The sequence below is a fragment of the Camelus ferus genome, chromosome 13 (genome assembly GCF_009834535.1).
Source record: "Camelus ferus isolate YT-003-E chromosome 13, BCGSAC_Cfer_1.0, whole genome shotgun sequence".
Classification (NCBI taxonomy): domain Eukaryota; kingdom Metazoa; phylum Chordata; class Mammalia; order Artiodactyla; family Camelidae; genus Camelus; species Camelus ferus.
Genome location: NC_045708.1, coordinates 9,304,854 through 9,330,585, shown reverse-complemented (window position 1 = coordinate 9,330,585; position 25,732 = coordinate 9,304,854). Strand labels below are relative to the sequence as shown.

At 46.9% G+C, this 25,732-nt stretch overlaps 1 protein-coding gene across 1 annotated transcript in view; it reads right to left on the bottom strand.

The window, feature by feature from the left end:
- The window catches only part of KAZN (kazrin, periplakin interacting protein), a 992,786-nt gene that overhangs the window by 858,292 nt on the left and 108,762 nt on the right, over positions 1-25,732 (bottom strand). The gene's annotated exons all lie outside the window — the stretch shown is intronic.

Here is a 25,732-nt window from a genome sequence, read left to right as displayed (position 1 = left end):
CCCCATGTGGAGTGGATCTGTCTGACACAGAGAGGCTGAAATGAGGCGAACCCATCCTGATGACATCATCAGAGCCCTGGTGCCACTGCGGTTGCTCCAGAACTCTCAGGGTTTGAACCAATTAATCCCTCCCTCTTATTTACTCCTTAGCAAGCTTGAGGTGGATTCCTGTCAACCAAAAGAATCCAGGAAGCATAATGAGATGAGCCCAGAAGCCAGGGTGCAGCATGGTGGCCCTGGGGCAGAAGGATAGAAGATGCCAATATTATTTAACAAGTGTTTACAGAGCCCCACAATGCACTGGGTACTGTGCCAAGCCCTGGAAATATAAAGATAAGTAAGTCCCTACTCTGGAGGAGCTCACAGACTAGCAGGGGACACGAATACAGTCAGAGCACTGGGGTTTTGTGGACTTCGCTGTTTGGGGGAGAGCTGGTAGGAAATCGATGGTTCTGTTCCTCCTGTTGTAGGAAACATCATGAGATAACTCTCAAGCTTTAATTCCCGCATTGGAGCAGCTGAAATCGCTCTCACCTCTTTTCCCGAAGAATGTGGGGAAGTGTCACACTCTACATCACACCCAGACAGCAAAATCAGCAGAAGGAAGGAACATGAAAGAGTTCTTTTATTCATTCAACAAACATGTACTTAGTGCTAACGTGGGCCAGGCACAGGCTCTCTTTACAATAGTAAACAAGACAGCAAGTCCCTGTGCTCATGGGTCTTACACTGGGGGAGGGGGGGCAAGGAAAAAAATAGGCAATTAAATAATACTAGAGACTGGTTTGTGATATGGAGGAAATAAAACTGAGTAATATGATAGTCACACAGTAACCCAGAGTTGGGGGGAAGGAACCTGAAAGAGGACAGTCAAGGATGGTGTTTCGGAGCAGGCGACAGTTAAGCTGAGTCAAAATCATTGTTTCTTCCGCCCAAGGTCCTTATGGGAACACAGAAGGACAGAAAGCAAGGGCTTGGCTGAGCTTACAGACCCAGGTTCTTGGCTGTCTCTACACATCATTGTATCCGTGGTAGAATTCAGTCTAAAATCTACTGTCCTGTAACAGACTGCCTAGTAAGGAGGATGTAGGGGAAGGGATCAGAAACTCCCACCTGTCAACTGCCAGTATCAACCCAAAGAGCCTGGCAGTCCTACCACCTTCCAGCACTGGCAGCAAGGGGAGGCTCCACTGAAGACAAGTGAAGCACAGCCCTGATGCTGAAGGGACCGAAACCACGTTCTAGCCATAAATTGAACAGTGTTCTCCTGCCTTGAAACATAAAGCAAGTCCCATCGTCATTGGGCAAAAGACCACCAACCTCCCCAGAGCAGGACTGAGAGGATTTGATGCCCCACTCCCTTCCTATGTCGACAGCAGTCACTAGCAGAGCTGAAGACCGCCAGAAAGATGCCAAGCCCAGGTCTTCCATAGCGATGCTCAGACAAGTGCGGAGCGGTGTGGATTCGGCACCCGCTAGAAGCAGCAGGAGTAACGGGGAGCTCAGACGCTGGCTTTCATGTGCCATTTGAAGCAGTTTTTCTTTGGGGGCTTTCTTTTTTAATGCACTTCTGATTTGGCCCAGGATTTTAGAATAATGGTAGCTTATGTGTGCTTAGAAAGACTAGGAAAAGAGAAACAAAAGATTGAAATCGTGCTTTTAGCTTTCAAAGGCGGGCAATCTTTTTGGCAGTGCCTGTTTCAAAATGCATCAGCCTCTTTCACCCTAAAACGTTGTTTGCTCCTCCTGGTCTCATCCCCTTATGTGTTTGAACATGAAATCATTATGCTTTCTGTTCTAAGGTTTCAGGACCTGCCAAAACGAGGCCAGCAAACATTCACCCCAGCACATTTCCTCCAAAAACTCCTTTGTCCCTTTGCCACCCAGGCATCTTCATGAGCTGTACTGTGCTATCAAAACAGAGGGTGATGCTGGATGGCTGCCCCCAATGAGAATTTTGCAACATGGTCACAACGCTGCATGAAATTCTACCTGAAGCGTTATGTTGTCAGAGGAGGTCTCACCAAAACATTTGCGGAGCCCAGGACAACAGCACAAATGGAGCCCTCAGCCAAACATTTAAAAGTTACACTGAGATCCACCCAGAGCCCCCAGTCTGGTCCCTGACACCCACCTTCTTGACCTGGAGGTTAAGGGAGTCGTGCTGTCCCTCAGTGGCCACTGGTGAGCCTGAGTGACGGTAAGGACTGGCCGGCACCTGGCAGGATGGAAGCTGAGCCAGGGGCCAAGGCTCCTGGGAGTGACCAGACACACCCAAACCTGGGACAGGGACTGACCTGGACAAGCTCCCCAGGGAGCTGGTGTGCAGCTTCCCCTCCCCTGCCTGAGGCTTTCCAGGGAGCTGTACGTATCACCCAAACGACATCGTCCCAGCAGAAGAGGAGAGACAAACCCAGTCAGCTGGGTCACCCAGTCTGGGTGGTCTGAGGCAGGCAACCTTAAAGCACTGACATTTCCCTCATTTCCCAGGTGGGGCCTCGGATTGTCTACTTCCACCCCCCTCCACCCCCATACACCTGTGCTCTCAGCCCTACACCCTCCAGAAGCCCCATCCGGCTTTCCCACCTCTTACCCATAATGCCCATTTGCTCAAATGGGTACCAAACATTCAAAATGCTTCCTTGTAAAACCAAAACAAATAAATAAACAAGGTCCCTATTTTGGTGGTTCCGACAAATGGGGCCCTGAGCAGGGTTCCCTCTTGTCCAGATCTAAGGAGGGTCTGTAGCAGAGTGAGCTGGATGTGCTATTGGCCTGGCTAATGTTTGCTGGCCAGTTAAAGTGGACACCAGTTGATGGTGCCTATTTGGTAGCAGAACTTTGATTTTCCATTGAGGATGTACTGTCTCACCCCTAGCGAGAAGCCCCGGTGTCACTGTCAATCAAGTGATACCCTGGGCTCTGCCGGCCTGGAAGTGGGCCACTGAGAGCTCACTTCTGGGCATCTGAATACCAGGGCGGAAGACAGATGGAGATACTCCATCCTGATGGTGACATCCTGACTGACCACCTGAGCATCCACCGCTTCCTGCTTCCTGGATCCTCGCAGGTGCCATGGATTTCTGCCCTTCCCAAGACCTGTTCTTCAGCTTTGCTTTCCATTCTGTGAGCTACTACTTGTATATGTCCAATAAATTCCATTCTATTAAGTTAGCTGGCGTTAGTTCCTATTGCTTGCATCCAAAAAGCCCTAACAGACACATTAATCATGCAGCCTTCATGGTGTGGAAGAGAGAGCTGGACTCCATTTACTCCAACACAGGAGCACAGAATTGAATTTGAAAGAATATTAGTTTTCCTTTGGCCAATGTCACTTGCCTGCTAAAAACCACCAATGGATGAATTGCCCTCTTCAGCCTCCCCAATTTCCCCATCCGGCCACCATCACAGCCCATTCCCTTCAACATGACCCAAATCTGAGAGTGCTTTAACCTGGCTCTCCATCCTTATTCATCACATCCTTTACACAAACCCTCTACTCTACAAACACCGGGCAACTTGTCAACCTCTGTTTGACCTATGAGAAGAATCACCTTCCAGACCTGATTGTAACAAGGAGTCAGTCTCTGGAATGCATTGGTCTCCTGTGTGTATGTGTATACATTTATAGAAACACCTCACCTGTATGTATGTGGATGGATAGATAGATTAGATAGATAGACAGATACAGAAGACAGACAGACACATATACATACACATACACAGACACACATACTTGATCTCCATCTTGAACAAATAGAGAGCATGCCTTGAGCTCAAAGTCTTCTGCAGGTAGCATAGCCAAGTAGAAGGGAATTACACAGCATTTATTTTTTATTATAATTATTTGTACTGTTACTTCCCAGTTGTGGAAAGTAGCGTTCAGGCAACACTTCTACACATTAGGTCTCCCCGACTAGGACATTAGCTTCTGCAGTGCAGTGAGAAGGTTTTATTTGCCTCTGTAAGTCCTAAGCAGCTGGGCTTAATGGGTGATACATGGCAGGTAGTCAGGAGTTCAATACAAAATGGCCGAATTAATAAATAAAAGACCATTAATTCAGGGTCAGGAACTTGTGATTGGTAATGCAATTTGAGCAAAGAAAAATTAAAATAATAACGACATTGTAAAGATGTGCATACTGAATTTGTTAAAGATTACACGTTTTTGAGCATTTTGTGATTCCTTTGCTTACACACCATTGCCTCAAACACATCTCACCTATTCACGGAAACAAATTTGACCCGACCTTGGATTGTTTACCCTCGACCACCTATTAACTGGATTCGCTGCATCAGCTCGAATGTGCTATCATTGGAGCTGCCTTCCCTGAACCATGCCCCCGCCCCAAACTCTATTCGGTTTCCCTGCTAGATGATGTCCTAGTGCTCTGAACTGTTCCCTTGTAGCAGTGATCATAGTTTTTAATTACAGATTGATTTGGACCATCATTTGATCACCGTTTGTCTTTTGTGCTTTCTAGACTCTACGCTTCCTGAGCAGAGGGGCTGAGTCTCTTTTGTTGACCCTTGATTCCCAGCTCCCTGCTCTGGGCTCTTACTTAGCAGGTGCTCGATAAATACCTGAAATATTAATGAACAAACGTTTCATGTGTGTCATTTGCTTTAAACAATTAGTCAATTCAGGCTGTTGCAGCAATTCAGAACGGCCTTGCCGCCAATCAATTTGCCTGAATAAATAAACAAGGTTTTACAACCATCCACAAGGCAACACCTTCACAAAGCCATTTGGAATGTACTAAGTTTAATCTCAGTGGGAAACCGATAACACATTTTTGCACAGCCTAGCACCTCAAAGGGCGGGCCGCTCTCCTTACTGAGCCTTTGGCCAAAATATAAAAGAGCTGAAGAGCAGACCGTCTGGGAACACCTGGAACCATGAAACCGTTTTGGCCTCGGGTTTGTCCTGTCCTTTGCATCATCCTCAAAAACCCTCTGTTCTGACCTGAATCGCTCCAGTTTCCACGCTTCGTTTGGGTGTGGTTCCTCATCTTTAGCCCTACGCGTGATTACTCTCTGTGGCTAATGTTCCCAGCAGCAGAACGGATCCTGGTGTGGACTCTTCTTCCTACAGTGCCGCTCTGCAGGGCACACCGTTTCATCCATCACCATAGTCCTTCGGGTTGGGACTTCCAAAAAAAAAGCATCTCATGAGACCAACCAGATTTCCCCATGCCTCCTTTTCAACAACTAGATGCCCAGATTTGCACAGAGCGTGTGTAACACTGTGTTTGCGATGCTTCTAAGGAAGAAAGGTGTTTCGGCAGAGGAACTGCGTTACCTCTCAGATCTTTAGGCATGAATTCCAGAATAGAACAGGACACGTTCTTCTCTCCCGGACCAGCAGGTCCAAGTGGTGAATGGTGACTGTTCCCACCACCCCCTGCCAGGCTGGCTCTTGGAGGCCACGACACCTGCCTGGTTTCTCACTTCCTGGGTCCTCGATTCTCACATCTACTCTCCCCTCTGCATCGATGTGACATTTCTAAAAGGCAAGTCATGTTCAGCCCCCTGCTTACTCCCCTTCCAACTACTCATTCTCTTGACATGAATTTAGTAAGTACCTACTGTATACTGGGCACAGGGATCCTAAGAATACTATGGAAAAGCCGGCATGTCTCTGCCACCATGGGGTTTCTGTCTTCTGTTGGGGAAGCTGCACATGAACAGGTACCAAAGCTCCCCACCTGCCCTTAGGGTGGAATCCAAACCTTCTCTGGGAGGCATTCAAAGCCCTTCAGGATGTGCACCTGCCTGCCTCTTTCTCAGCATTTTCTCACTTATGTTCTAGAACCTTCTCAGCATCACAGTCAGTGCCCACCACCTCTCTCCTCATTGCCCTTTTCCTATTCTCCTCCCCAGCTGGGCATGCTTGTCTCTCCTCTGTGCTCTCCTGCACCCTAAAACCACCACAGCACAGCACAGCACATAACCACTGGTTTACGACGGCCCATTGTCTTAGCCATTGTTTGTACTCCCCCATCTCCTGGCAGCTGGCAGTGTTCATCTCATCTCCCATCTTGGATCCACTACATTTCTAGACTTTTCTCTAGGAGAAAAGTTTACACAGAGCTTGCAAGGTCCACTGACATGTCAGAGGCCATACACTGGTGTGAGGTGGAGATGGGGCTTGCATGCACATCTCCCATCTCGGAATGTCACACACTGTGTGCTAACTGCAAAAGCAGGAGGTCACACTGAGGAAAAGCTGATGGGGGTTCAGGTGACTTACATGTAAGGTGACCCAACGTCGCAGCTTGCCCAAGACAGTCCCGGCTTAGGCGTGTTGTCCCAGGACAATCACTCACAACACTTCCTTTCACTTCCAAACCACACTAATTTACATGCATCATATATAACTCATATGTCATCTCCTCAGTCAGGGCGAGGCTGCTTCCTCCAGGATCTGTCCTTGACCTCCTGACCCCATCAAACATCCCTACCGCTTCAGGCCCTCCAGGTGGCACTGTCAGAGCCTGTGATTTTACACTTGTTCTATGATTCTTTGATCAGTGTCTGGGTTCCCATCCATCATGTGAGCTCCCTGAGGACAGGGGCACTGTCTGTTTTCATCACCATCACTCTCCAGTGCCAGCAGAGCTCCCCACACGTTGAAGACCTCAGGAAACCTCAGCTAAGCTAGAGAAAGAAGGATAAAAGAAAAGAAATGAAAGAAAGGGGAGGGAGGGAGGAAGGACTTATTTAAACCTTTTTTAATAAGTACTACAAGGAACCATTCTGAATTTCAGGCTTGGACAAATGGGCAGTCAGTGGTACCATTAATTAAAAGTAGAGGAGAGGTTGCTTGTTTGGTGTGAGGCTTGAGGGTGATGGGTTGCATTTGAAGGACCGTATTTGAGCAGCTGGGGGACACTGTTCAGTGGGCTCCTGGATGTTCAGGCTGGAATTCAAGAAGGATCTAGTTATTTGGGAATAAAATTGGAAAGGAAAGCTTCCAATTTTAGGGTTAGGTTTAGGCAAATGGCCGAGATCCATGGTTCTCAAAGATGTGTTCCTGGGAGGTCCCACGGAGGTGCTTCAGGAGCCAGCAATGGGGGCCGAGAAGGGGTGGCCATGCTTCCCTCCCCAACGTCCATCGGGGCAGAGCCCCGGGCTTCAGTTCATGATTCTGTTGGTTCTGTTTCTATACAAAGATGGATAGATGGGCAAACTGATAGACCAGGGAACAAATAAAGTGGACCCACTAAGCAGAGAATGCTGTGGTTCAAAAGGCTCACACAAGTGCCCTAGGCACCCCAAGCCCAAGCCAGTTACAAGAATACTTCCAATCTTCTTTCTCTCTGATAGGAACGAATACTGGTAAAATGGCTGCCCTGGTTAACGCTTGTTCAGGATTTAACAGGGAAATGTACAGGCTGCCAATAATGAAACACAGAGCTTGTGATCTGGTGACCCTGAGAGAAGCAGGGGCCAAGCCCCTGGGCCCTGACCATACCCTCATCCCGGGAAACTCCATGACTGTGAGTGAGAGGGCGGAGCACGGCTAGTCCTGGATGCCAGCCACACACAGCTTGCTAAGTAAAGCCCCTCGATCTGCTGTAACAGCAGTGCAGGGAGACCGTCTGTGGGTCCACACACTGAGTGTGACCCATGCAGCTGTCTTCAATAATCACTGTAAGCAAAGTTCCAGGCAGGAGGAAAATGATTTCTGCTTTGTGTCAAAAGCCAGCAAACAAGATGTGATGCTGGAATGTATTTGGATCCCACACATACACCCTCAGGCTTCCTTCCTCCTCCTTTATTTTTTTTATTTTTGGTGGGGGGAATTTTTTTTGACTGATTAATAAATAAAAATATATACATAACCCTTCCTGCCTAAATTTTCAACAGCAGGCATGGATATTAAACCACACCAGCTCCTGTACATACTTTGGATGTATTTTCCCCATTTCTGACTCTGGGAATGTTTGTTCTGGCTGCACCTGGGATGGAGATTTTTTAATTAAGTTTTCATTTGGTGAGAAAGAGCATCATCACGCTGAAAGTGGTTCTCTGCGAACCTGTGACAGCTGCTGTTGGTGCACTGTCGTCACCGGATGGGCCCGTCGTCCAGGATTCCTATTAAAATTTTTATCAAACTGCTTGTGATTTCCAACTAGATAATTAAAACTAATTTTTTGGAGAATTCACATGGAAAGTGCTTCTCTGGAAACAGAAAAAGCAGGGCAAATGGACTTGGTCTATTCTCTGCACTGAGGTAAATCTTCCAAGCCCTTCTTTGATGGTATATTTTTCTGTCTTTCCCCTCAATTTCATATCACATGCATTTGTGACTAGAAAAACAGAAGTCATATTTCATCTGTACAACAACCCTACTGTTATTACACCCATTTTACAGATGAAGAAACTAAGGCTCAGTGATAAGCAACCTGCTTGCAGAAACAGAAACTAGGAAGTGACAAAGCCTGGGTGGGAATCTCTCTAATTCCACACACACCCACAACCCACTGCAGGCTGGCTCCCCAGGAATGTATTCGATTGGAACCAGAGAACATGGACTCTGATCTGCTATCAGTTACCATTGGTGCTAATAACTGTAGACATTTATTGACCGGTTTACTATATACTGGTCATTTACAAATACATTATTTCATTTAATTCTTACAACTGGATTATGAGATTGAAGATTAAGAATCTTGCTCAAATAGCAAATGACTTGAACCCAAGCAACTGAGTCAAGAGGCCCTACTTCCAACTGTCCCACCAAACTGTCCTCAGTGAGTGACCCTGTGGACTGCTTCTCCTCCCTGGACCAGTACCTTTCCATGTAAACATTCAACTGGTGGCTATATTTACTGTTCCAGTTATCTATGTTACAAACTGCCCCGAGACTCAGTAGCTTATAACAACCCTTGTATTTGGCTCATGATTTTGTGAGTCAGGAAAGGCTCTGCTGGGCAGTTCACCTCTGATCCAAGTGAAGTCAGCTGGGGCTGGAAGATCTACTTCTGTATGGCTTTGTCACCTATGGATCTGGCCCCTTGGTGTTCCTTGGTTTCTCTCTTCCCACATGGCATCTCATCCCCCAGGCCTTCTCCAAGTGGTGTAGGCTCATAGTATGATGGTCCTGGGGCAGGTGGGTTTCTTACTTAGTGACTGGATCTCCCTAGAGCATTCAGTTCAAGCCACCTGGGCAGAAGCTGCAAGTCTTCCTCTGACGTAGCTTCAGAAATCCCCTAACATCACTTCTGTCACATTCTGCTGTCAAGCAGGTCACTAAAGCTAGCCCAGATTCAGGGAGAGGGGAATTACTTTTCACTGGGAGGAGTTGCCAAGAATTTGCTGCATCCATGACGTGGTCTTACGTACTGACTGAGAGCATATCCATCCACCTCAGTGGCGATATAGGTCATAGAAGAGGAGTCTCATTGACCAAGTCCCAGTTCAGAGCATCTCCTGGTTTATCCTATGTTACTTATCAGTCTCAATATTAGTAGTAATAGTAACAATAATAACCACAGCTATTATTTATTGAACCCTTACTAAATGCCTGTCACTCTTCTCAGCACTTACATATTATTAATTCATCAACTCCTCATCAGAATCCTTTAGTAGGTTTTGTTACTATTATTATTGCCATTTTCCAGAGAGAAAACGGAGTCACGTGAAAGTTAAATAACTTGCACAATGTCACGTGGCCTGGAAGGAAGGAGAGCATTGAGTTTTCACAGCCTGGGACTTCCATTTATTCGCTTTACTCTTAACTGCCTTGTAAGTTATCATTTGACGAAAGGATTCAACATTTTTTAACGATTTTAAAAAACACTGGACTAAGTGATCCCTAATGGTTCTATTTCTTTAGACTCTGACAACTCCAAGAGTAAAGATAAACCAGCAGGAAGACAGTACTGCGTGGTGGTCAAGTAAGAGGGTCTGGAGCCGGATGTCTGCAGGCTCAGATCCTGATTGTGGAAGGTGTTATCTTCCAACGATGGCAGTGCTGGCACCTCCCATCCCACGTGCTCTTTTATCATGTGGCTTCACTGCTCTTTCATAAGAAGGCCAGTTTCCGTCTCCACTACCCTGGATCTTAGTGGGCCCTGTGACTGCATTAAATATGGTGGGTGTGATGCTGTGCCATGCCCTGCACTGCCCTCACCTGACCAGGCGGCTACCACTTCCTACCTCTTGGAGCCCAGAGCTACCATGTAAGAGGTCCAGCTACTCTACTGGAGGGAAAGAGAGGGACGACATGGAGAAGCACAGAGAAGGCAAACATGTGCATAAAGAAGCGAATGGAAGGGGGGAGGGTATAGCCTAAGTAGTAGAGCACATGCTTAGCACTCATGAGGTCCTGGGTTCAATCCCCAGTACCTCCTCTAAGAATAAACAAATACATAAACCTAATTATCTCCCCAAAACCAGGGGGGAAAAAAGAAGCCAATGGACATCCATCCTGGTCAAGCCTTCAGTTGACTGCGGCCCCAGTCACCATCTGGCCCAGCCACATGGGAGACATACTTGAGAACTACCCAGCTGAGCCCTGTCAACCCACAGAACTGTGAAAGATTGTAACAGATCGTTGTTTCTAAGCTCCTAAGTTTTGGGTGGTCTGCTGTCTGGTGATGGATAACCGGAACACTGGCTCTGCCTCTTATTCACTGCATCACCTTGGGCAAGTCACCTAACCTCTTAGGACATCATTTTTTTAATCCATAAAATGGGAAGAGTAATAGTGCCTTCCTCAGAGAGCTGGTGTGAGGATTAAAGGAGACAAGGCATGGACTTTAAACAGCACTCCATAAAAGTGAGCACGTGCTTTAAAAAAGTCAATTATGTCACATTCACACCCATTATGGTAGCTGTTATGAAAAAAAAATGCCAACGAAACAAACAAAAAATAGAAGACAACAGAAGTGTTGGTGAGGATGTGGAAAAATTAGAACCCTTGTGCCTTGCTGGTAGGAATGTAAAATGGTGCAGCCAGTATGGAAAACAGTATGGCCATTCAAAATTTGCAAATAGAATTACCATTTGATCCAGCAATTCCACTTCTGGGTACATACCCAAAAGAACTGAGAGCAGGCCCTAGAATGAGTATTTATATACCCATGTTCATAGGAACGTTATTCACAATAGCCAAAACATGGAAGCAACCCAAGGGTCCATTGATGGATGAAGGGATAAACAAAATGTGGTATACACATACAATGGAGTATTATTCATCCTGTAAAAGGAAGGAAATTCTGACACGTGCTGCAACATGGATGAACCATGAAGACGTGCTAACTGAAACAGGCTAGTCGTAAAAGGACAAACAGTAATTACACTTATAATCAGTATCTGAAGTAGTCAAATTCATAGAGACAGAAAGGAGAATGGTGGTTGCCAAGAGCTGGGCGGAGAAGGAAATAGGGGGTTAGTGTTGATGGTTACAGAGTTTCAGTTTGGGAAGGTAAGTTCTAGAGATGGATGGTGGTGTTTGCACAACAATGTAAATGCACTTAATGCCACTGAACTGTACACGTAGGAATGGTTAAGATGGTCAGTTTTCTATTATGTGTATTTTACCACAATGAAAAAAGGGAAAAAAACATTTTTTTAAAAAGTCAATTACAGTTATTATGGTGAGAGACAGTTGAGGACAGTAAAGTAAGCAGGAACAATTTGCATTCATTGCTAAAGTCAGTAACTCACAAAAGGTTTGGAGCAATGATACTTTTGGCATTTAAGGAAGGCTGAAATCCTAACAAGCAAAGTGTGCACTACTAGGGATGGTTAATCATGTGTCAAATTACCTTTCACTTTATTATCCAAAGAAGTAGCTTGAAGAACTCATTAAATAGGCAGTTTGACTTCCAACTTCAAGATGGCAGAGTAAAAGCTTCTGTCCCCTCACAAATTCCCTCTCACAAATCAATTTACAACAGAAAGGAGAACCAAAAAAAAAAAAAAGAGAGACCCAAGTGCAGCTTGAATTAAACTAGACGTTAATCTGTGTCACTGAACCACAATTAGAAAAGAAGAATGAGCAGAAAGTAAATGAGAGAAGAAAGTTCAACTTACGTTTTGGCAGAGGGACACATTACTGGTAAGTAAGTTGCTTTGCCCTGGGAACTGTAGAAATTCTCAGGACTCTAAGGCACCAGGTATAGAGGTAGACGGGCTGAGGTAAGGGCTGAAAATGAGAGACTGAGAAAGTCTGAATAAGGAGCTGATACACAACTAGTTTCCTGCCTGCCCCTAACTGCATAGGAGGAGATGGGGGTGTAGTTTCTGAAGAGACTGAACTAGAAGCTTCCTGGAATTAAGAGCATGATGCCCAGTAAAAGGGGTAGAGCATTATGCTGAGGAAATTTCTCAGAAGACAAGGGGGACAAAAAGGGGAAAGGAAAATAAGAAAATTAGAAGATCAATCTAGGAGGCCTACAGGTGGCTAAAAGATTTGTGGAAGGAGAGAACAGAGAAAACAGACAGTAAATTAACAAGGAAATAAGACAAGAAGACGTCCCAGTACCAGACATGAGCTCCACTTGAAGAAATGCAAGAAAACACACACCAAAATACATCATCATGAAACTTTTAAACCAGAGACAGAGAAGATCCTAAAAACATCCAAAGAATAAAATGTCACATACAAAGGCCCAGGTTTGAGGGTGGCACTGGACTTCTCAATAATACCAGAAGCCAGAAAACAATTAAACAATGTCGACTTTTTTCCTCTCAGTTTTATTATGATAAAACTAACCAATAAAAATTGTATGTATTTAAGGAGTACGGCATGATTACCTGACATATGTCTACACTGTGGAATGATTACCACAATCAAGCTAATTAATAGATCCATTGCCAAACACAATTACTATTTTGTGTGTGGTGAAAACCCTTAAGATCTACTGTTGCAGAAAAATGTGTTACAGCTCAGTGTTACAACTCAGTTGTGACAGCAACCTGGATCCAGGCGAGAGACAAAGCAGCACTCGGACGGCTGGAGAATTCAAGGTTTATTACACCACGGAGCCCAGATGAGTCAACACTCCAAGCTTTGGACCCCGTCTGTAGGGTTACACAGGCCTTTTATAGGCTGCCAGTTTTACACTTTGCAACATCGTATGCAAATAAAGTATAACAGAAGTTGACCTAATCAGAAACAAGCTTTGTAGAAATAGACCAATCAGGAGTGAGAGAAATAACCAATCAGGAGTGAGCTCCATGCAAATAAAGTACTACAAATGGACCAATCAGAAGTTACTGGAAGTGGACCAATCAGAAGTGAGAGTAATAACCAATCAGGAGTGAAGGAAATAACCAATCAGAAATGAACTCAGGTAACCAATAGAATTTTAGGTGTAAGTTAGCCACTTTAGAGGCAAAAAGTGAGATAGAGCCTCTGGGCCACGGAACCGGAAGGTGCTGGGAGGAGAGCAGCGGCCCTGCCTAGGGGTCCTGCCGGTCTTTTTATGGGGCTTCCCGCCTCACTAACATACTCCCTGACTCAACTCTAAAAATATTAGCATGGTTATAATAATGGAAACAACAATAATTACATCAAAGTGTGCAATCACACTATTGGTGGCATAGAGAGAAAGGAACAAAGGGTAGATGGAAGCCAGAAATCCTCACCTAAGTGTCATACAAAAGAAACAGGGTCCAAAATGATCATTCAAGAGATAATGATATTATTTGGAAACGTGGGAGCAATTACAGAAGAAACAATGAAAAGAATGCAGAGGTGGTTGCTTCTGGGAAGCAGGAAGTGGGGAGGGTACTGAGGGAACAAGGGCACTGTTTTGTTAGAAGCCTTTCAGCATTGTTTGATGCTTAACTGCAAGCACGTATTACTTTGTAATCAAAATCCTTTTAAGTGTTAAAAATAGCTCCTCTGCCTACTTACAGACTACTTTGATTTTCGTATCAACGGTATGAACTCCTGGGATCTCAGGAGAGGATTTCAAGTGGGCAAGAAGAGCAAGGCTCCCGTAAAGACCCAGAGGAACCTCACCCAGGCTTCAGTGTCTACTGGAGTCCACTGGAAGGACACCCTCGCCCACCCACCCCACCCCTCCCTGAGCCACCGGGGCTCTGAAGGCTCCCAGAATGGGCTCCTTCCACCTCTTTCAGCCTGTCCTTTTCTCCTTCTTGAGCTTCAGTTTCCTGCTCCAGAGTCAGCTGTTTCCAAACGGAAAAGGCCAGGTGTGAGTCCTATTTCTGGGCACTCACATTTGGTGGAAATGATTCAGGCAGGTGCAGGTTCATTGCCTGAGCCAGGTAAACATGAACTCTCTCCAGTTCAAATATCACAGGCAGAAAACTCTTCCTCCCTTCCTCCCTCTCTCTCCCATTCTCTCTCTCTCTTTTCTGCCAAGTCCAGCCAACTGAATTTATTACTCAAGTAAGATTTACTGAAAGTTTACATAAGAATCCCCAGCCTAAGGGTGATACGCATGTCGGTGCCGTTGCCAGAAATCTGATGTTGAAATAGATTTGCAGAACAAGCTTGTCTATCTAGATTGATTGGAAATGGGCACACATGACAATGTAGAAAAATCTAGATAATCCACAGTTATCTGCACTCCTCTCCCCTGTGCAAAAGGGCTGGCGAGGCTGCCTGTGCCAAATGTACGGATGTGAAGTTGGTTCTGAACCTCCAAGGACACAACAAAACAAGGCTGTTTCTATCGATCAACGGCACGCGTGGAAGTTAACATAAATCAATTAGCAAAACGCATCTGCGGCGGCCATCGCTACCTCGTACTGTGTAAATAATCGTTTGAAGTGCAGAATGTGATGATAAAATCTCTTAACCATATTCGGCCCGGCTGAGCTCCTCTGTGACCTTCAGCAGCAGAATGTTTAGCTGTCACTCAAAGGCCACTGCCGACTGCTGTGGCCAATCTCATGTTGCTAGATGCCAGGGTCACCTCAGAACTTAACCCCAAGTGCCATCTGTGATAACAATGACAACATACACTTCCACAGCCCTTGACCATCTGCCAGCCCCTTTCAGACACCTTACTAGCTGATTAGTCTTCCCTGTGAGTCTGGAGAGTTTATGAAAGGCAGGAAGGCACGGAGGGACTTGGAGGCGGGGAGATTCCTTCAACCTTTGGCTCTGCCACTCAGGGGCTGATATGAACACAGCAAGTTCATTTCCCTCTAATAGATAACAACTATGACTGCAATCCCCACTTTTGCAGGTGGTAAAACTGAGGCTTGGAGAGAGTAAGTAATTCACAAATGTAAGTGGAATAATTGAGATTCAAACACAGATCTATTTGTCTCGTTCCGAGCCCCACGCTCTACCCTGTGCTTCTTCCTGGCTGGATTCCTGGACCCACTGCAGCTTCACGACATTTAAGCCCCAGGACCCTTTTCAATGGAGCCAAGGAAGGAAGGTGCTGGTGCCTGGAGTTGGCACCCAGCTCTCCACTGTCCCATATCCATGACTCAATTGCTGTCCTTTGTTGTGTTGAAGTTACTGTCAAGGGTGAAAGGTATGTTGAGCTGGAGCCTTTTTGCTCAGACTTCGTCTCCTCTCACTCTCCCCTAATATCCTGCCAAGGTCGTCTGTCCCGGGGCTGTTCCTTAAACACCCAGGATGCTATTCCATAGGTCCTCCACCCTGGTCGTTCCCTTCGCCTGAAATTTTCTTCCTCTAGAGACCCACATGGCTAACTCCTTCACTCCTTTGGCTCTTCACTGGAGGGTTAACTTCTCAATGACATCTACCACTAAAAAAATCATTCAGTGACACTCCTTAAGGCACCATAAGGGAGACTTTAATGGTGGGGGAGTGTATTGCAATAAGTACATGGACCATTGCAATGGGGTCTTGCAGTGGGGGAGAGAAACTGGGCTCAACTCCAAATACAACAAGGGAAAGCAGGAATTTATAACCAAGGAGCAGGTGTGGAGGTCAGTGGTTGTAAAATTACTAAGAGGAAACATCAAGGATAAGAAAGGATTCTGGCTAAACTGATCCACCAGGATTCCTGCTGAAGGCAGGCCAGGGTGGGCAGACATCCCCTGGAGGAGGCTGGAGGATGAGGAGCCCAATGAGCTGCCAAGGTGGGGTTTCTTGTTAAACTGACTCAGCAGCATTCAGAGATAAACACAGAAATCCAGAAGTTGAAGCCTGGCTGGAAAAGAGCTCAGGAGAGTTTGATCTGAGTTTAGTCAAGGAGAGAACCTTTGTCATGACCCTCATTTTTGCTACATTTGTTCACTGTATGCCCTAAGGGCCTAAAACAGAGCCTGGCATATAGCAGATGTCCAACAAATACTGTTGAATGAGTGAATAAATGGGGGGGGGTGAGTGGATGGATGGATGATGGATGGACAGATGGGTGGATGGATGATGAATGGATTGATGGATGGGTGGATGGATGATGAATGGATTGATAGATGGATGTATGGATTGATGGATGATGAATGGACGGATGGATGGAGGATGAATGGGCTGATGGATGGATGATGACTGGATGGATGGATGGATATGCAAACAGATAGGCAGAATTATTCTACTTTCTACCCCAGGGTCATACCAAGGTAGGACCTCCTTTTCAGGCTTCTCCCTACAGGTCACATGGACGCCAGATTCTCAAGCCCCTCATCAAGTTGGTTCTCCAGGCGGTCAGTCTCTTGTGCTGGAACTCAAAGCCCTCTGGCTCTACACACATTCCATGGTGCGCGCGCGTGCACACACACACACACACGCACACACACACATACACACCAGGATATACACACAGTGAATTCTCAAGCTTTCAGCTGAACACAAGCTCATTAGAGAGCAGCCTAAACAAACTCACTGGTGCAGAAATACAATTTCACTTGGCCAAGTTCTGCAGAGCATGGACACAAATGAAAAAACCAACTCAGGCAGCATGGCCAAGAGACTTAAGAGGCTTAATTGAACCTCATTTCTCCATGATGTGGGTGGCATGTTTCTGGTCAGGCTGCCACCATGCCAAACTTACCGTGACAAGCTGTCAGCAGCCTCTGTGCTGTGGTTCTTAGAAACAGCTGGAGGAGAGGAACGGACACGTCTAAATCAAAGATTCTGTCTCCCGACACGCTGCAGGAGCCGTGCATCACAGGACTCGGGGCTCTAAATTTGGTCCCTGTTCCTCTGCAGACCGACAAGGGGAGTTAACACAGAACAAACTGCAAGGAAGAACAGCTTCAGACCAGAGTCAGCGCTGCTTTATGTGAAAGAGTCAGAAGTGGCGTTTCTACCCCAGTGGGGAGTGCCGTAGGGGGACACGGGGAACAAGGAGCTGTAAAGCACACTGCACGTGGGTGGACTGAGTGCCCAGCAATCGGCGACTGGACAAATAAATGATCGTGCTTGTTATCAAGGGACTATCGTGGAGTCATTAAAACTAGTATCATGGAATGATACGTATTGGCATGGAGAGAAGTTTATGATGGCTTCAGCAGATTACAAAATAATCCATACTATGCAATTTTATTTCTGTTCGGAAAATGTGTGTATATAAACAATAAATACTGGCCAAAGATTACCAGCAGCTACCTTCAGGTGATGGGGTTATAGGTAACGCACATACCCATCTTACTGTATTTTCTAAATTTTCTGCAGCATATATAATTTTGTCAAGAAGAGTCCAACGTTCAGATATTAGTTAACACATGGAAGGAAACCTGCTCGTGCACAGAACACACACCGCCCCAGCCACTCACACAGGCAGACCCTCCGCTTGCTGCAGCACTGCCTGAACCACACTGACTCTGGGGAGCCACGTGCTCTGCCCTCTGGAGCTGAGTCAGTTCCTCTCAATGGTCCTGCCCATCCCAGCTTCCTTCCTCCCACCCAAAACTGATGAAATGCCCATATCTCTTGGACCTGACTCCTGAGTTAGGACACAAGCCCTTCTGTTCATCCCAGCGTCTTCTCTAGATGCCAAACTCCAGCTTATCCCAAGGGCACACTATGGTGCCTCCTCTCCTTTGCATGTGCTGGTTCCCTTGCCAGGGATGCTCCTCCCTTCCAAAGTTTGCCTAGAGAACTCTTCTTCATGGGTCAAAACTCAGCTCAAATGAGGCCTCCTCTGTGAAGCCTTCCCAGATTCTCCCAGGAAACACTTTGTGTTTATCTCTAGGCAAAGTGGACATCAGACAGGCTGAAGCCTGAGCTTGCTGAGGGATGCTTCTAGGAAACAGTCTCCCTGTATCTCACAGGGAACGTATTAGAGGTATTTACATCTGACAAGTGGGCAGACACCTAACCAGAATCTAGCTATGGGGCAAGGGGGCAGGATGGACAAGAGAGTCCAAAAGTCCCCATGAGAACAGCAGAAGCAATTTCTCACATCTGGCCAAATCCTCACTTTGGGGCAAGTGATTTACCTTCAGCTATAAATCCCCAGGGGCCATCAGGAGGCCCTGGGAAGCCACCTGGCCCTCCAACCAGGAGCACTCTGCTATTTCCTGCCTTATAACACCATAGCCTTTGGCATTAAGGAAACTACATCCTCAAATTCTATCTTTGGCAAATTTTTGTCAATCACAACACAACTCCATTGTGACAACCGCAAATGCTGCCAGCAGCAGCCCATCACACTGCAGTGGAAATAGCTGCGTGCCCGTCTGCCCTTCCGTCAGACTAGGACCTCTGGCAAGACCAGAAATGACAACGTGGTTGCATGTCCTCGCGTCGCTGAAGAAGGAGCAAAAGAAGGTATGTGTTGCGGGGAAGGGGGGACGCCAGGACATTCTTCACTGCTTTGTCAAGGCGCAGCCTGGAGGTATCAGACAAGGAGACCTAAGATTGCTGCCTCTCTCTCCTCTCTCACCTAACGAAAGCTTTGTCAGAGCCTTAACACACCCCCCACCACATGCTGCTCCCTGCCAGTGCTGGGGGCACAGAGCCTTCCCTCATCGCTGTCACCTGCCCAATAAGGGCCATCGGGGATGTCACCAGAAGGCCAACTCTGTCTTCAGATAATCATGGGATAACTGGACTGACGGCACTTTGCATTCTGCTCAGACACTAAACGCGTCCAGTGAACCATGAACCCTCTCTCCTGGCTGTGCTTTAACTCCACCAATGGTAATCTGTAGCATTACGGATAAAATCTTGCGGGGGAGGGGGGCAATAAATGCACTAAAACCCATCACAGACCAGCAACAGCCATGAGACTGTTCAAACCCAGCACGTTTAATTCGGAGTATAAATGGCAAACGCCTTGTCGGTTGCAAAACACAAGGACCAAATCGTGCGTGACCCAGCTGGGCACCTTCGCATGATGCCGTTTGTTCAGCACGCTCTGCCTGCATATAATTAATCCAATTTGGCTCCATGGAAAAGAAATCGTTTCCCTTAATGATGCAATATGAGAATTAACCAGTTCGGTCCTTAGCCCACTTTCTTTCACTGCAGCCAGGCTGGGTGATGTGCCCTGGGGGACCTTGGAAAGTTTTTGCAAAAGCACAGGGGGAAGGAAAAAAAGATTAGCTAGAAGGAAACACCCTCGCGTCTGCTTCTGCATTTAAACTGGCTCGTGGCCACGAACGTATCTTTTTCCTTTTGTGGCGTGGATCCAGGTCTAGCTTTGCCATTACCTACAGCCACCTGATACAGGGTGTTTGGAAAATCAAGGCAAAAAGGAGCATTTATCTATTAGTCATAGAGGAGGTTTATATTTAGATGACATTCTTAGCGGAGCTAATAACTCAGTTCAGCCATCAAAGGCTGCACAAAGGCAACACAGCGGAGCCGGGCCTGTGATGTCGCAGCTCAGAGATTTCTATGCGCATCCCATTCCCAGGGCCCTCCCGCCCTGCCTGGATGGGAGGGGAACTCTGCTGGTCCCAGCTCCATCCGAGAGTGAGCTGCCTTCATAGAGAACTAAACGCTGCTTTCCAGGTTTACTCCCCTTTACAAATTCTGAGTCTCCCTGGCGTGTGTTTGAGGAGGAAAGAAGCGAAGAGAACCAGTTTTTGCTAGCGAATGATTTCAATTTCAACTTCTCTTGCTTCACTTGACATGGGCTTCTAGAAGTTTTGCAATGGCAGCTGTGATTCGGTATCAATCTAAACTTCCCCAGCAGGCTAGGGAGAGCGTGTGTGCTGCGAATTACCTTCCAGTGGCTCTCCATCGCTTACAAAATAAAATTGCAAGCTCTTGTGCAAGGCTTTTCAGCAACCTGCTTTTAACAGCCTTATCCCATGTCTAACTTGGTACTCGCACGGCCCGGAGAACGTGGCCCCTGTTACTCAGTCAGTGGGAAGGAACCAAGTCCTGTATCAACCGAGCTGCTTTACTGTCTCCAAAAACTACCCAGCAGCGCCCACCCCAGGTCTGTGGCATTCAAAGCCTCCCAGCTTGACTCCCGACCCCACTGGTCACCTTGCTGTCTACTCCCAATGTTACCTCTCGTGTTGGAGGCAAAATCAGTTGCCCAACTTGGCTCTCACGTGCTGTCCTTTTCTGCCTCCAGCTTTACTCGGCCTCCCTGGGCAGTCCTCCCCGTCACCAGCTTCTCATCTGGTGTTGGCCTGTTTCCCCCTCTGATACATCAGTGGCCCCAGTGGATTCTGAACAATATGGCATCTTCTATGAAGTTCTTCCACTCATTCAACAAATGTCTTTATGTGCCAAGCCCAGTGCTAGGCGGGTGGAGGCTCAGGGTGGAGGCCCAGAGGGGAGAAAACACACAGTTCCCGGGGAGACGGCCAGTTGCTAGGTACCCCTGGGTGCAGAAGGCACGGGATGCAGGAGGTCAAGGCAGTTAAAAGTCCTGGACTGGGAGTCACAGTGTCTTCATCTGAAGATGATCAGCTCCAATCAGCCTTGTTGGGAGGATCCAACGAGATGACCCCCTTAATGCATCTGGCACTTGGCACATGCTTAGTAAACGTCACCTCCTGTATGATCAAGTCCGTGGACATTTCCACTATCATTTCCAGCGGGGGCCAGAACGCACAGGAGTCACGTGCACACTAAGGAGTGAGGGCCACATCAGGAAGGCACTGAGGGTCCACTGAAGGGGCTGAGCTAGGATGGGATGGGGTGTGACCATGATGGAAATTCAGAACAATCCCGGCGGCGGCTGCACATGGAACAGACAGGAAAGGGGCCAGACTGAGAGAGAAGGACAAGTTCAGGAGGCGGGGGCGGTGACTTCAGCAAGAGACGAAGGGGGTCTGGGCCCAGGTGCTGGTGACGGGGCTGAACAGAAGTTGGGGGATTCTACAGGCACGGAGGAGACAGAAGTTGGGCACTGTAGAGGCACAGTGGCTAAGAGCACAGGCTCTGGGTTGGAGCCCCGACCCTGCCTTCACTGTTCTCTGTGACCTTCAGCAAGTAATCTGACCCTCCTGTGCCTCCGTGCTCCTGTCTACACACCAAGGAGAATAAGGAACGTCATCAGCCTCACAGGGTTGATGTCAAAGCTGAGTTTGTTACTGCACATCCTGCACTTAGGATGGTGTCTAACACTGAGAACGCACTCGACCAATGTTGCTTATCATTCTAAGAAATGACAAGGTTTGGTGACCCATTAGACAGACCAGAGAGGAGGAGTCTAGGAAGACCCCAGAGGGTCAGCAGGTTGGGTGGACCCAGGGAATAGAAGGGATCAGTGTTCGTTAAGAATCACCAGACATCAGAGGTAACACACGTGTTCCCACGTTGGGATATGATTTTGTTTGGGGGAACAAGTGTGGCCCAGTGGTTCAGAGACATTAGATGTATGAAAGTGGTTCTGTTAAGCAAGAAAACCAAGTTTCTTTAGCTTTTTCTCTCCAGCACAGAGACTCAAGAATTCCACTCTGCCAATGACACCCAGGAAGGAAGGCATGTCACACACCTGCTCCTTCACGGGACATCTACACTGTCCATCCACCCACCCTTGAAGCAGAGTCTCAAGAAACTTTCATCAGTTCTTGAAATAAAAGTGGCAGCGAGAAATCAGCCACAATATCAAAATGACAACATGGGCTGCATTGCCATGACAACGCAACTCCATTATTTTCAAATCCTAGGGCAAAAATCTAGCCAGCAATGGGACTGAAAGGCAGCCCTCCGCCTTTTATTCTTGGGAGGGAACAGTGCACGTCCTAAAATGTATTTTTTCATTTTCCTCGAAAATGAGACAAAGCCAAAAGCAGCATCTTCCCCACGCATTCCCAGAACAAAGAGAACCATCCTCTCTGCCTGCACGAGACACGAATTACATCAGTACTGGGCACCTGCAAAACCCTCACTAAGCATCCTCTGTCTGGCCGGAGCTGGCCACTCTGCAGGAATCAGCTCAGGAAGCCTCACCATAAGGAAAGAAACTAAGCTATTTGTTCTGGGAATCCTACTTGTACAACTGATCGATTCTTTTCTGCGTATCATCATATCAACACAGAACCTCACTGACGTTGATTTATTGATACACATGTGGTATTTGGACATCCCTCTTCACATGCCTCCAGGCCCCACCCTATGAAATAAATGCCTGATAATTACAACCAGATTATAGGCAAACAGTAGTCACGTCTCCAATTTTGAGGGCTACAGCTGGACACACCAGGTGGCATGTGGAAGTTCCTACAAATGGCTCTCCAACCAATTCCTCATATATCTTTGACAAAGGATTTCTAGGTCAGGAGAAACGGCGGGCACAAACTAGATTAGAGGTTTGTACAAAGACATAACGAAATTCGGGACCTTAAGATAAACATTCATTAAATACCTACAGTGCAGCAGTCGCTGGGTCAAGAGGCATAGTTCCTGGTTTAGAGGGGCTTGTAAATTCAATTTTCCTGCGTACAGAAAACAGGCAGTTCCCCGTATACTTGTAAAACCTGCAGAGTCATTTTTTTAGCACCCTGTCCTTAAATCTTTAGTAACTTGGTATCTCATTCCCTGCAACTCTTTACCCTGGTAATAAACATCCATCTGCCCAAGCTGGGGAAGCCATTGTAACTCCAGGAAAATGGATAAATTGAGGTGTGTGTGTGTGGGTGTGTGAGAGTGTGCCATGCAGATACTGTTGGGTTTTTTCCTTCTTTCGCATCCCAAGACAAATCTTTGTAAACTACAGAAAGGTGCCAACTTTGACAGAGGAAATATTTGACTTTGGAAGATAAAGGCCTTCAGTGAATGTAAGAACTCAAAGCAGAGCAGGGGAGGGGGTGGCCCACTGGTGGAGTGCTTGCTTAGCATGCACAAGGTCCCGGGTGCATTTAAAAACAAATAAATAAGTAAACCTAATTAACTCACCCTCCAATTAAAAAGTAAATTAAAAAATTTAAAAAATTTTTAAAGTCAAAAAGGGCCTCCACAAATCGGTAGCAGAAATGATAAACCCGTTTTGTTCTTTAACAAGATCCCAGTGATTGAAAAAAAAAAAGGGGGGGTCCTGTCCCAGCACCAGCAGAGGCGGGCTCCGCGCACACGTCTCTTGCTCACCTCTCCAGCCCCAGGGGCTAACACAGGGGCAGGCCTGTGCAAGGATGCCCTTGGTCAACACCCAGCGCCTGGCTGGTCCTGCAGGGGCAGGGGGTGGTCAGACAGTAGACACACTGGAGCTCCAGGATCCACCAGGATATGACGCATCATTTCAAAGTCTACAATGTGAGCGGGGCTCCGGCACACCCCATTTGAAAAGTGTGACGTTGTATCACCAGTAGAAGCCTGTGCATGCCCATCAGCCTTCCAGCAGCTCCACTTCCTGCCAGAACGAAGAAACAAGCCACTGGAATGCCAGGGGCATTCACCGACTTGCGGTTTCCCAGACACTGGTTTCCCACCGTAAATGAAGACCTGTGCCCCAACGCTTGGAGAAGGAGGCCAGCACATGCTAAAAGCTGTGCAAAGGAAGTCTGGGGAGAGAGGAGCTGCTCCAATAAGATCAGCAAGGCTCACACTCAGTGGGGCAGCATCCGTGCCCCTCCAGCAAGTGCAGATTTTTGGGAACGTAATCTCACTTGGAGGAACTATCTTTCCCACCATCTCTACAAAAACAGAAAATAAAGAAAGGCAAAAACTGGCCCATTTGGGGTCCAGAGGAGCCCACTGGTGTGTTCAGTGTTTCTCCATAACTAACCTGTTGGGAATCACGATACTTGAAATGAAAACTGTGAAACTGCAGAGGGTGGGGCATGGGTGGGTCATCACTAGCCTGAGAGAGAGATGGTTGGGTGCTGAAGGGAAAAAAAAAGATAGAAATAAGAGAGATACTGAGATATTCAACACAAGTAGTTTTATTAACAGCCACGGCCTTGTCCTTCCTATATTGTGGCTACATATTTTATCTTTAAAAATCCAAATGGTTATAATTATAAGTTAACTATCTGACAAGACAGCTGACTGTAGACCTGTGAAGAGCAATTATTTTGACATTGATTACTTTCTGCATAGGAGCAGAGTATTGTAATTGCAGTTTGCTGGAAGCTACTGCAACCTTCTCTGATGTGCTCCCAATTTGGCTGGAGTTAATTAATGGGTGTTGGGGGAGGGGGTGGGGAGGGTGAAGCCAGCATGCAGCTTAACATACAAATTAATTGACATGAAATAAATTAATGTGTTTAATTTAAATGTCATTAATTTACCAAACAGAGAGAAGCAGGCACAGGGTTTGGGGAGCTATGGTATTAGCATCCGCTACAGGGATGTCGCAGGGTTACCATGGCAACTGCCTCATTAGGCTTCTAGGGGATGCCAGCGCATCGCCTGGGGCTGAGGAGTGGTGGGCAGAGGATTCCAAACATCAAACAGGAAATCTGAAATATCACCTAGAACCAAGCGGTGCTTTGAGGATGGGATTCAGAGGAAGCTGTTTATCTGCAGGTGACCTGGGATCAGCCTGCAGCCAAGAAAAGGCAGTAGTTGAAACCCAACACGCCATCCTTTAGAGAAGGTATTTGACTGGGGAAAGCAGGGGCACCATAGGACGTCAAGACTGTTTTCATATGCCCAGATAGCCTAACCTTGCTTGAGCCTTCATTCTTGGCACATGCTGTTCCTTCCTCCTGGAACGCCCTTCCATTACTTTCTTTATGTGCCTCACCCCCCATGCCTGTTTTAAGCCTCAGCTCGGTATCACTTTCTCCAGGCTGGCTGTCCCTTCACAAGCCCCCCAGCACCGACTGTATCCTATCAGCGTAAATGTCACTCTGCAATGTCATTATGAATTCCCTCCCCTCCACTTCCTGAATATGAGCTTCCTGAGAGCAGGGCTGTGTCCCTCACTCTCCAACTGTTGTTCTTGGACCAGTGACATTAGCATCTCCAGGAAGCTGGTTAGAAATGGAGGACCTCAGGCCCCATCTCAGACCTACTGAATCAGAATCTGCATGTTAACAAGATCCACAGGAGATTCGTGTGCACATTCAAGGTTATGAAGCACTGCTACGCATCACTGCTTCCCTAGAGTGTGGCAAGTGGCAGGCATTCCACAAATATTTTAAAGTCGAGCGTTCCCTTTATATCTAAACTTTGCTCCTGCCTCAGGTAGCATAGATGAATCCAGAAGAAGCAGCAGATGGGCCATCATTTATTAATGCAGTTAAACAAGCCAGCTATCCATGCACGATGCTGGGATGGGATTTGAAGCCCACACTACAGGGGCTTAGATCCTTGCTCTGTCACTCTATGGCCTCAGGAAAATTACCTAACTGCTCTGTGTCTCAGTTGTGTCATTTGTAAAATGGGGGGACAGTAATTCATCCATTTAACAGATACTTACGTGAGCATCTACGATGTGCCACTCACTGTTCCAAGCACTTGGGAATC